This window comes from Sitophilus oryzae, unplaced genomic scaffold (genome assembly GCF_002938485.1).
Source record: "Sitophilus oryzae breed Bouriz unplaced genomic scaffold, Soryzae_2.0 scaffold_1067_pilon_pilon, whole genome shotgun sequence".
Classification (NCBI taxonomy): domain Eukaryota; kingdom Metazoa; phylum Arthropoda; class Insecta; order Coleoptera; family Curculionidae; genus Sitophilus; species Sitophilus oryzae.
This window is the reverse complement of record NW_022145690.1, coordinates 518,138-528,619: the sequence shown is the minus strand read 5'-3', so window position 1 is coordinate 528,619 and position 10,482 is coordinate 518,138. Positions and strand designations below refer to the sequence as shown.

General features: G+C 30.0%; 1 long non-coding RNA gene across 1 annotated transcript; it reads left to right on the top strand.

Moving 5' to 3' along the window:
- Window positions 1-9,896: 9,896 nt before the first annotated feature.
- Window positions 9,897-10,155, top strand: LOC115879110. The gene is made up of 2 exons (XR_004049665.1): window positions 9,897-10,031; window positions 10,088-10,155. It is a non-coding gene; the product is annotated as an uncharacterized LOC115879110 (long non-coding RNA).
- The last annotated feature ends 327 nt before the right edge of the window (window positions 10,156-10,482 follow it).

Below are 10,482 nucleotides of genomic sequence, written 5' to 3'. Positions count from 1 at the left end.
TAAAATGTCAATATTCCGTGGGTATATTGATAAATGAGGTCTAAATTATAAGAAAACTTTCTACGAAAACTTGAAGAGATAGGTAAAAAATGGTGTAATACAATTCGATAGACAATTAAATTGCGCATCTGATTCTCATAAAATATCCAGGGTGTTCCATCTAATTTAAACAAGTTATTGCCGTTTAAGCTAGTAATTATTTAAAATATTTTTTTAGACACTCTGTATAGGCTAGTATAATTTTTATTATCGCAACACAAAATTTAGTTAATAGAAATACTTCAGTACAATATTTGGTTTTAAAAACTTAAATACGCTTAGAGAAATGAAGCATTATTATTACTCTATTTTGGCAAAAACCTAAATATTTCAAAAAACTGTAAGATTAAAATGCGGTAAACCTTAATCAAATTTACCTTTATTTTAATCGTAGAAACTAAAAATATAATAATATGCAGGCTGTTCTCTTTAAAAAAAAATACAACTTTGATATTTTTTATTTATTTGGGATACTCTGTATCTTGTAAAAATATTTTTAAATTGTAGCTCTAATAGTCGTTCAACGAACCCGAAACTTAAATTTGTAAAATTCTAATCGTTTAGCTACAATACTCCGTGTCGTATGCGGTGAACAACCCTGTATATCGAGAAACTATGGTTACACTCGTTGAATTTGACACTTGATGTCAGTTTAATAATATATTTTTGTACTTTTGTGATTACACTTTGCTTAGACTTAAAAGCGCTTTACTTTTATGCCTAGGCGTTAAAATGACCTTTTTAGATTTATCAATCACGTCGCAAAAATTAATACTTTTGTGTCGTTTGAAAAAAAGGTATTCATATCATTCAAAAACTTAATTACATATGTTTAATGTTTAGCTATATATTTAATAGATAGGTAATATAGTACGAGCCATCGAGGTCAGACAAAATCCGAAGAGTACTTTCGCTTTCTTTGGACTCGTTTTTCTGCTGTTCGACAGACGGACGAGTCTGCAGAAGAAGTACCGTCTCGGCATTCCTACCGATCTTCATTAACACGGCTTCGTTGCGTAATTTGGTTTATTGGTAAGTAGTAACGATGTTCTGGGATGGCGAAATTTTCCATGGTAATTGCTCATTAACTGGATCCGTTAGAAATAATATGTATTTCTCTATTTTTTTCTAAAAATGAATAAAAATGTTTTATTAGCTTGAAACTAGTTAACTACAGGGTTGTTCACCACATACGACACGGAGTATTGTAGCTAAACGATTAGATTTTTACAAATTGTAAGTTTTGGGTTCGTTGAAGAACTATTAGAGCTACAATTTAAAAATATTTTTACAAGACACAGAGTGTCCCAAATAAATAAAAAAATGTCAAAGTTGTATTTTTTTAAATGGAACACGCTGTATATTATTAGAGTTATAGTTTCTACGATTAAAATAAAGGTAAATTTGATAAAGGTTTATTACACTTAAACCTTACCGTTTTTGAAATATTTTCAATTTTGTGAAATTGCAGTCAAAATTTTAAGGCTTCATTTCTCCAAGGGTATCAAAGTTTTTAATACTAAAAATTCACTGAAGTTTATTTATTGATCAGTTATTGTGTTGCAATAATAAAAATTATACTACCTTATACAGAGTGTCTAAAATTTTATTTTAAATAATTACTAGCTTTAAACGGCAATAACTTGATTAATTTAAATAGAACACCATGTATATTTTATGAGAATCAGATGCACAATTTAATTGTCTATCAAATTGTATTATACCATTTTTTACTTATCTCTTCAAGTTTTCGTAGAAAGTTTTCTTATAATTTACCTGACACAATGGATCTGTAAGGTCGAAGTGATTAACCCCCCTCCCACTCATTCTAATTCTAATTCTACTTATCTCTTCAAGTTTTCGTATAAAATGCATTTTCTTGTAATTTAGAACTCATTTATCAATATACCCATGGAATACTTACATTTTAGATTATTTTTAAAGATGTACCAAATTTTTAGAGTACAGATACTAATATTATCGAAATAGTTTGTGGATTTCATTGAAATATAAAAAAACTGGTTAAATGTTTGTTAAAGAGGACCAATTAATATGATTCCAGTATTCAAACTACATTAATTGACTGTTTGCGTTGTTAATAATAATTGCTCCAAATACTAAAAAACTGAATTTTGTATGTGTATTAGAGAGTGTGGTAAAAAGTAACACCTTGAAAATAAATGATATTTCATTTTTTGACAAATGCTTATTTATTAAACAACAAAGACATTCATTTTCATAACTTATTATTTTATTGATTTCTGATTCAAATCCACATTTATTTAGAATAATTTGTTAACGAACGTAATTAAGTATGTAATTAATTAGTATTTGGGCGGAAATAAAGGTGGTATATTTAATTAATGGTATACTTTTTTATAAAGATTTAAATAGTTTTCTTTTTGCATACAAATGGGCTAGTAACATTATCATTTTGCTAAAAACGATATATTACATTTTATACATTTGTTACTTTAAGAACAATCTAAAATGTCAATATTCCATGGGTATATTGATAAACGAGGTCTAAATTATAAGAAAATGCATTTTCTACGAAAACTTGTAGGGATAGGTAAAATGTGGTATAATACAATTTGATAGACAATTAAATTGTGCATCTGATTCCCCTAAAATATACAGGGCGTTCCATTTAAATTAAACAAGATATTGCCGTTTAAATCTAGAAATAATTTAAAATAAATTTTTAGACACTCTGTATGAGGTAGTATTGTTTTTGTTATTGCAACACAATAACTAATCAATAAATAGACTTCAGTAAATATCTAGTATTAAAAACTTTGATACCCTTGGAGAAATGAAGACTTAAAATTTTTACTGCAATTTCACAAAATTGAAAATATTTCAAAAACAGTAAGGTTTAAGTGTAATAAACCTTAATCAAATTTACCTTTATTTTAATCGTAGAAACTAAAAATGTAATAATATATAGGGTGTTCCATTTAAAAAAATACAACTTTGATATTTTTTATTTATTTGGGACACTCTGTATCTTGTAAAAATATTTTTAAATTGTAGCTCTAATAGTCCTTCAACGAACCCAAAACTTACAATTTGTAAAAATCTAATCATTTAGCTACAATACTCCGTGTCGTATGTGGTGAATACAACCCTGTATATTTCATATCAATTAAACTATTAGTTACGTAATCGAGGGCGCGATTTTTAAATCCATTGTTGCCAACCATGGAGGTATTCGGCGCCGGACTGACTAACTGGAATTTAAATTTCGCGCTGGGTATTCAGGTGGTACTTCTGCTGTAAAAAATGTCAAGTTGCCACATCTATTTAGATATTTCCTTTATCATTCGTTTTGACACTTTAGTTTTGTATTACGAATTTTTGGTTTAAATAAGTTTTTTAATAATTTTTAAGCTTAAAAATGTTTACTAGCAGACCTTGCAGTCGAACATTGTTCTTTTTAGAACCTCAGTGGCGTAACAACAGACTCACGGGCCTGTGTGCAAAGATTTTACCGGGCCCCCCATATTTTAGGTTAGAAATAACATTATCAAATTAATTTTTATGTAGTATTATTTATTACTGCAACACAGAATATGTAACCCAAAACATATAAAATATCAAATAAATAAAAAAATAAATAAAAACAAAAAAAAAACAACAACAAAACCAAACCAAACTAAATTAAAATAAACAATGTAAATAGGAACATGAACATCTTAAAATTCTTTTTTCCTTGCTTGATTATGGGCGAAAGTTGACACAATATTACCAATGTCTATTGTACGAGTAACTTCATTTTCTATTGAAATAATTGCCAAAAAAGTGGCAGTTTCGGGCACCTCTCGTAACTCAGCTGCCTTATCGTCCCCTTAATACAACCATTAGGTAACTAGAGTTTTTGTGATTTTGACTTAACTAGTTTGGCCAGTATAATTTTTCATGTTCTTTTTAATGCTACAACTAGCTTAGTTCTATTTCTATTCGATGGTACAGAAATCCAGTGACAATACAGCAAATTTCCTTTTTTGTCAAATTTAATGCTCTAATGAAAAATCACATATTTCCAGTTATTTTTATTTTGCAAAATATAAAGGAAAACACAGCTACAAAATTGCACAAGAACAAGTGTAAAGTAATAAGTTATTTTCGCGATAGCGTGTGCTAGTTAAGTAGTTAAGAAGACATGTGATAGATAAGAACTTAGTTCGGGATCGCCCGATTCTGCCTGATTTGCGATAGCATGTGATAGATATGAGAATGTGGGCCGGGCCGCATATTTGTATGTAGCGGACGCAAAACACTATACCATTTCGTTCGGGTCTTGCCGAAGCGCAATTCGTATGTAAGAGATGTATTAGAACTAAAATGTCTTACACGTCTGCTTCATAATGCAACGTTTAGACCATCCTAAAAATTATTTTGTGACCGTAGCACACAAGAAAACCCTGTTTTTTTTATAAAAAAAATGATACTGATTTATTAACATTATGTGCTTTTTGCTAAAAATATAAACGGTTTGTAACCGTATAAAATTACTAAGATGTTAATTATGAACGACGGACGTTTAGATATTAGTAGTATACTGAATTTTTAAAAAAATATATAAATGATATCTGTATAATGTCATCATTTGAGAGTGTGGATTTCTTAAGTTACAATTTTTTTCGGTCTTTTTTTTCTTACTCTAGAATGCTATTCTGTATATTGTAAATTATTTATACTCACCTATAATAACAATAGGGGAGTAAATTGAGTGAGATATATTGAGGTGAGTAAATTGAGTGATACTTTTTTTAGTAAAATTTATTTCACTGGCTTCACAGTCAGAGCAAGAATTAACTCTGAAAAGTAACGTACATGGTGTTGACAAATTTTTTTATTACCGCATGCATATTTAAATATCTTTAAATATCTCAAAAATCAAAGCATTTAAACATATTAAACCCTTATAATAAAAGCCTTATTTTATGCCCAAGAATTCAAAAATTAAATGTAATACCGGGTGTTCCATAAGAAAAAATATAACTTTGGTATGGATCTTAGTTCTGACACACCCTGTACATTTGAAAATAATTTTAAATTAAGCACCTTGCCTCTCTACATATACCCATAAAAATTGTTGTTTCTACATCTTTTCATTTTCGTATAATCAACCGAGGCGAATGAGGTGCGCCACCCTGTAAATTGTATGATCGAAAAAAGCTAACCTAAAAATTTGGTCTACCTACCTCCACTTCTTGTTTTGTTTTCATTGTCATTTTGAAAGTATTATTATTAACCAACTTCCAATCATACATCTCGGGAAACCAATCGTGTCTTATTTCACTCATATTAATTTACTATAATGGAATAGATTGTTTAATCGTATCGGTATTTATAAAAGCGCATACAATTTTAAAAATATCGAACTAATGTTTTATATTGCATGCTAAGGAAGTATGTGGGAGACGTGTTAGACGTTTTTGTTCTAATACATCTCTTACATACAAGATGCCGGTCGGAAACACCCGATCGTATTGACATAGTCTTTTGCATCCGCTACATACAAATATGCGGCCGGGCCCCCCAGGGCCCGGGCCCCTGTGCTTCGCACACACGGCACATCGATAGTTACGCCACTGTAGAACCTCTTTTAGTGCGAAGTGGTACAAGATAGCTTAATAGCCGTAAAAAATTCATCGCAACTTTATTAGAATATTTTGAACGGGAAAGCGGTAGTAACGACCTTTTATGTCCCTTAAGTGCTGTTAGAAGGTGAGTTTTGTTGATGTAAATAATATAATATAATAGCTCCCGTATATAGCGTTTAACGCCTTGGGAGTAGCAAGGTACAGCTTGCCATGCTAGAGCCGTTCGGTATACAAGAAAGGTAATGTGGCTAGCACTACCCTTCAACCGCCTATTATTACCTCAGGATTGTGAATCCCAAGGACTCATTTAAGGCTGAGTCGACCTAGGTACCCAAACTATTTTTATTTTAATAAAAATAGTCGGCTGATAAAATGCCGGGTGTAGGATTCGAACCCACAACCTTGAGATTGGTAGACGAGAGCCTGTACCTCTACGCCACCGGGCACATATGTAAATAATAACTGTTTATATATTTATAATAATTAATTTATTTTTGTTTCCTAAAATATTTTGATTAAAAGAAAATATATAAAAGTGGGCAACGCTGTGCCGGTCAAGCTTAATCACGTGACTAAAAGTTTATTTGATATGAACTGTGACTGAGAAATCCATACAAATATTATAAGCAGACAAAAAAAATTAAGACATAAAAAAGAAGGTACGGAAGATACACAACTCAGATGCGAAGAGAAATATAATTGGTTTCTACTTAGGTTATTAAAAAATTATAGTACCTATATAATTATTACTTCAAGCTGCTTCACCGGAAATGACTACAACTGTTGATTTTTAAACGGCCCCTCCAATATATTTTTACTTTATTCTATAGAAAATGACACTCTGAATAGAATGACATATCATATGTCAACCTTTGACGTTTTCGCTTAAAAATCGTATTTTAAATTTCAATCTAGAGTGCCATGGCCGTGTTAAAAACACTAATTTTTAATCAAGGAGCCTTGGAGAAATAGATTTGATTCTTTAATGTTTTTTGTGTCTTGTCCAGGCCCGTTAAAAGATGCCTAAATCGTATTTTTAATCATATCTCAATTTTTTCAAACGGAACAAGAGTGGCCCGTTAGCATATTTGGAAAAAGCATTTTTTTACGAATAAGTTGGCACCACACACTTGGTATTTCGAGTCAAATTGTCGTTATGGACCGCGTGTTAAAATCATGGGCGCCGGAAGAATAAAATTTAGGGGGGGGTAAGGTAAAAATGAATAAAAAAATTGAAACACATTTTTGGTAATTATTGGGAAAACTGGAAATCGTCCGATTTTCACCAAAATTGGTATACACCCTATCTTGAAGTCGTAGATTACGAATCTGAACTTTTGTTTTGGCGGTCTCTTACCGTTTTTCAGAAAAAACGGAAAATAATTTCAATATCGAATTTTTCTTAATTTCTCACATTTTTAAGGTTTTCTGGCACATATTTTGTTAGGTATTCAATAATCAATGATGTTTTTGCTATTTTCTGTTACTTTTTTAACCAATTCTATGCATAATAGAGGAAAATTTGCTAAAATAAATTTGTAAACAATCTGAAAATGTTAGGTTATAGCTTTGTTCGGGTTCTTGTTATTACCGATTCTAAACCGTCCTAGAACTCTGCAGCGCATGCGCAAATTAAATAATGTCTTCATATTTCCTACTGCGCATACGCATCACAGTTCTAGGACGGTTCAGAATCGGTAATAAGAGAAACCCGAAGTAACCTTATGTGTTTCTAGCATTTAAAGCAACGTTGCCAATGCTAAACCTAAATTTAGCGTGTTTTGTACGCTCATTCTGGAATTACGAAAGGCGGTCGCCAGAAGAACGGCTTCTTACCATAACTGTTATTTTACCAACGAGATCTGACTATTTATAACCACGCAGTTGCACGAAAGAGTTTTGATTGCATTGGTTACAACTTCCATGCGGAGGGTGTTAATCTTTTGTTGTTATATTATATCAAAAAAAGATTAACCTCCTCCGCAAAGAAGTTAAAACCAATGCAATCAAAACTCTTTCGCGTAACTTTGTGGATATAGGTCTATATTTAATTATTGTCGATCTCATAATAGGTAATTTATTTAAAATCCCTAATCACCCGAAAAATAGAAGATATGGCAACGTTGTAAATTTTCAAATTTCTAGATTAGGTCTAGAATATATTTGTCTCTCTCAATGCATAGGTAGGCAAAGAAAGAAGGATATATCAAATGTCAAACTTCCATCTGGTCTCAATTTTCTTTGTTATTTTGTTAAGAAAATTGTTTTTCAGTAAAATGTTGGACATTTTTGTATCCCCAATCAAGTGTGTCTTTTAGATAAACTATAATATAATAAAAATATATTGAAATTATTACTTTATAGGGCCGAAATAAAGGAAAATTCAATGTTGAAATAATTTTCCGTTTTTCGGTAAAAAAAACGGTAAGAGACCGCCAAGAAAAAAGTAGATTCGTAATCTACGACCTCAAAATAGTGTGTATACCAATTTTGGTGAAAATCGGACGATTTCCAGTTTTCCCAATAATTACTACATTTTTTATTATTTTACAGGTAACACCTAAAAATTTCATAATAATGATTGTTTTTTTACAGATGGATGTAAGAAGATAGCTTTTATTTTTATTGTTTTAGTGATCCAGGGGGGGGGGCAAATGCTCCCTCTTGCCCCCCCTGTCCGACGCCCATGGTTACAATTTCAAATAAACCACATGTAAAAATGTCAAAAGTTGACATGTGATATGTCATTCTATTCAGAGTGTCATTTTTTATAGAATAGAGTAAAAATACCCAGGGTGTCATTTAAAAATCAAAAGTTGTAGTCATTTCCGGTGAAACAGGAAGTTTTAATACAAAAAATGTCCATTTTTTAATTCTCCATCTAACAAAGAAATAATAACAGGGTGTTCCACCAAATCAAAGAAAGAAAAATACCTGCTACTTAGATTTCGTTAAGCAACTACAATAATGAATGATGTCAAATTTTTTATTTAAAAATCAGACCACACTAATATTGTCTTCTATCTAGGTTATACAAGTGTTTTTTCACTACCAAGCTAATCAAACTTATCTTAAGTAGTTCGCAATTAATATATCTATTTGTAATTGCATCCCAGATAGCACAAAAGGAACATTTACATTCTAAGAATATTCCTCCTAAGTTCTCATAAGTATATTCTTTTTTTAATAAGTATGGCATATGAATAGTACATTCTACTATGAATGTGATTTAAAGGTATATTATCAGCATGACCTTAGAATGTCTTCTTAAATTATGGTTTACAATAAATTTTTCAGTATCTGCTATTCACGTTCTAAACATATCAATATCTGAATAAAAATAAAGGAGAATAAAAATTATTTCGAAATGAAAAAATGAATACAATACATTATATTTGTATATGTTCTTACTATTAAATTTTTGTGTATTAAATAATTAGGGATTTTATATATTAGATGTGTTATCTGTGATATTAGTGTATATAGATGCACTGTAAACAAATATTCAAGCAAAAATACAGTGTTTCTTATTCTAACAAATAAATAACCCTGTAAAACTGTATAAATAAAAACGATCTTCCATTATGAAATAAAAAGATCGATTATACCAAAAGATAGTTTAATAAAACTCGATAGATTTTAATCGATTTTTTGGTTAAAAAGATCGATCTTCGATTGAAATCGATTCGAATCGTACATCCATAACATAACCTTAAAAAAACAACAAGTGAACTATAAACGTAAACGTGCTTCATCCAAACCCAAACTATTTTAATAATTAAAACACTGAGATAACGTAAAGGTAAGTGATGCAAATAATTATTTTAAGGATAGAATCGGTAAAATAGTTTTTGTTATGTTTGTGTTTTTCAGTATCTATTTTAAAGGTGTGAATTTAATGTTCTAAAACCATGAGACCTCGAAAAAAAATAGGTTATACTAAAAATATATTTTAAAAATTCAACCAAAGAAAAGGAGCCAAAATCTTATTAAGTCAATGTTACGCAAATATGACTCAATATTGTACATTAAACTGGATTCAAAAGCGATTCTTTATTATCCTCTGTACATCATCAAAAAGTAGTACTATCTCTGGTAGTATCATTGAAGATTTCTGTTCTAATAAGTGTAGTTCCAGTGCTGAAATTTCCTACAATATAGTATTTATATAGGTATTTATGTAGGCTCTTTTATAATCATTTATTTATTATTATTTTTTTAAGAAAAAGGTATTTTTTAAATTATTAGGTTCGAGAATTATCTAGACTTGGTGGTTCAGGAGTAGCACAAAGTACAAGGAAAGTGCTTTATAAGGTTCTTGGATGGGGCCAAACAGAAGAGAAGTTTGAAATCATTGTTAGTGGCCAAAAGCAATTTTAGGTATCTGAACTTAAAGATATTTGGTGTTGCAAAGACTGTAATAACATATATTTTAGACTCCATGAAAGGTCAATTTCAAGAGTCAAAAGAAACCGAAATTATCAATATAATCAAAATATGGCTTGTAAAACAAAAGAAAGATTAAAAAATACAAAAAGGTATGTGCAAATTTATTTGAACAGTATAATTTTGCTGATATTATTTCAGAAGGGTAGACAAGAGAATATAGAAACATAGACATAGAAGATAATATCAATGTATATTGTTATATTAAAATATTTTTAATTAATAAACATATATTACTCAAGTTCGTCTTTATTACCTATTATTTTTCGTACCTATTATTTTTAACCATTCTATTTATTAGTTAATTTTTGATTATTACACACCAAATTATTTAATTTCAGCAAATTGTTTGTAGTGTGTCCCCTGTGTCCCAGATATGAATGTA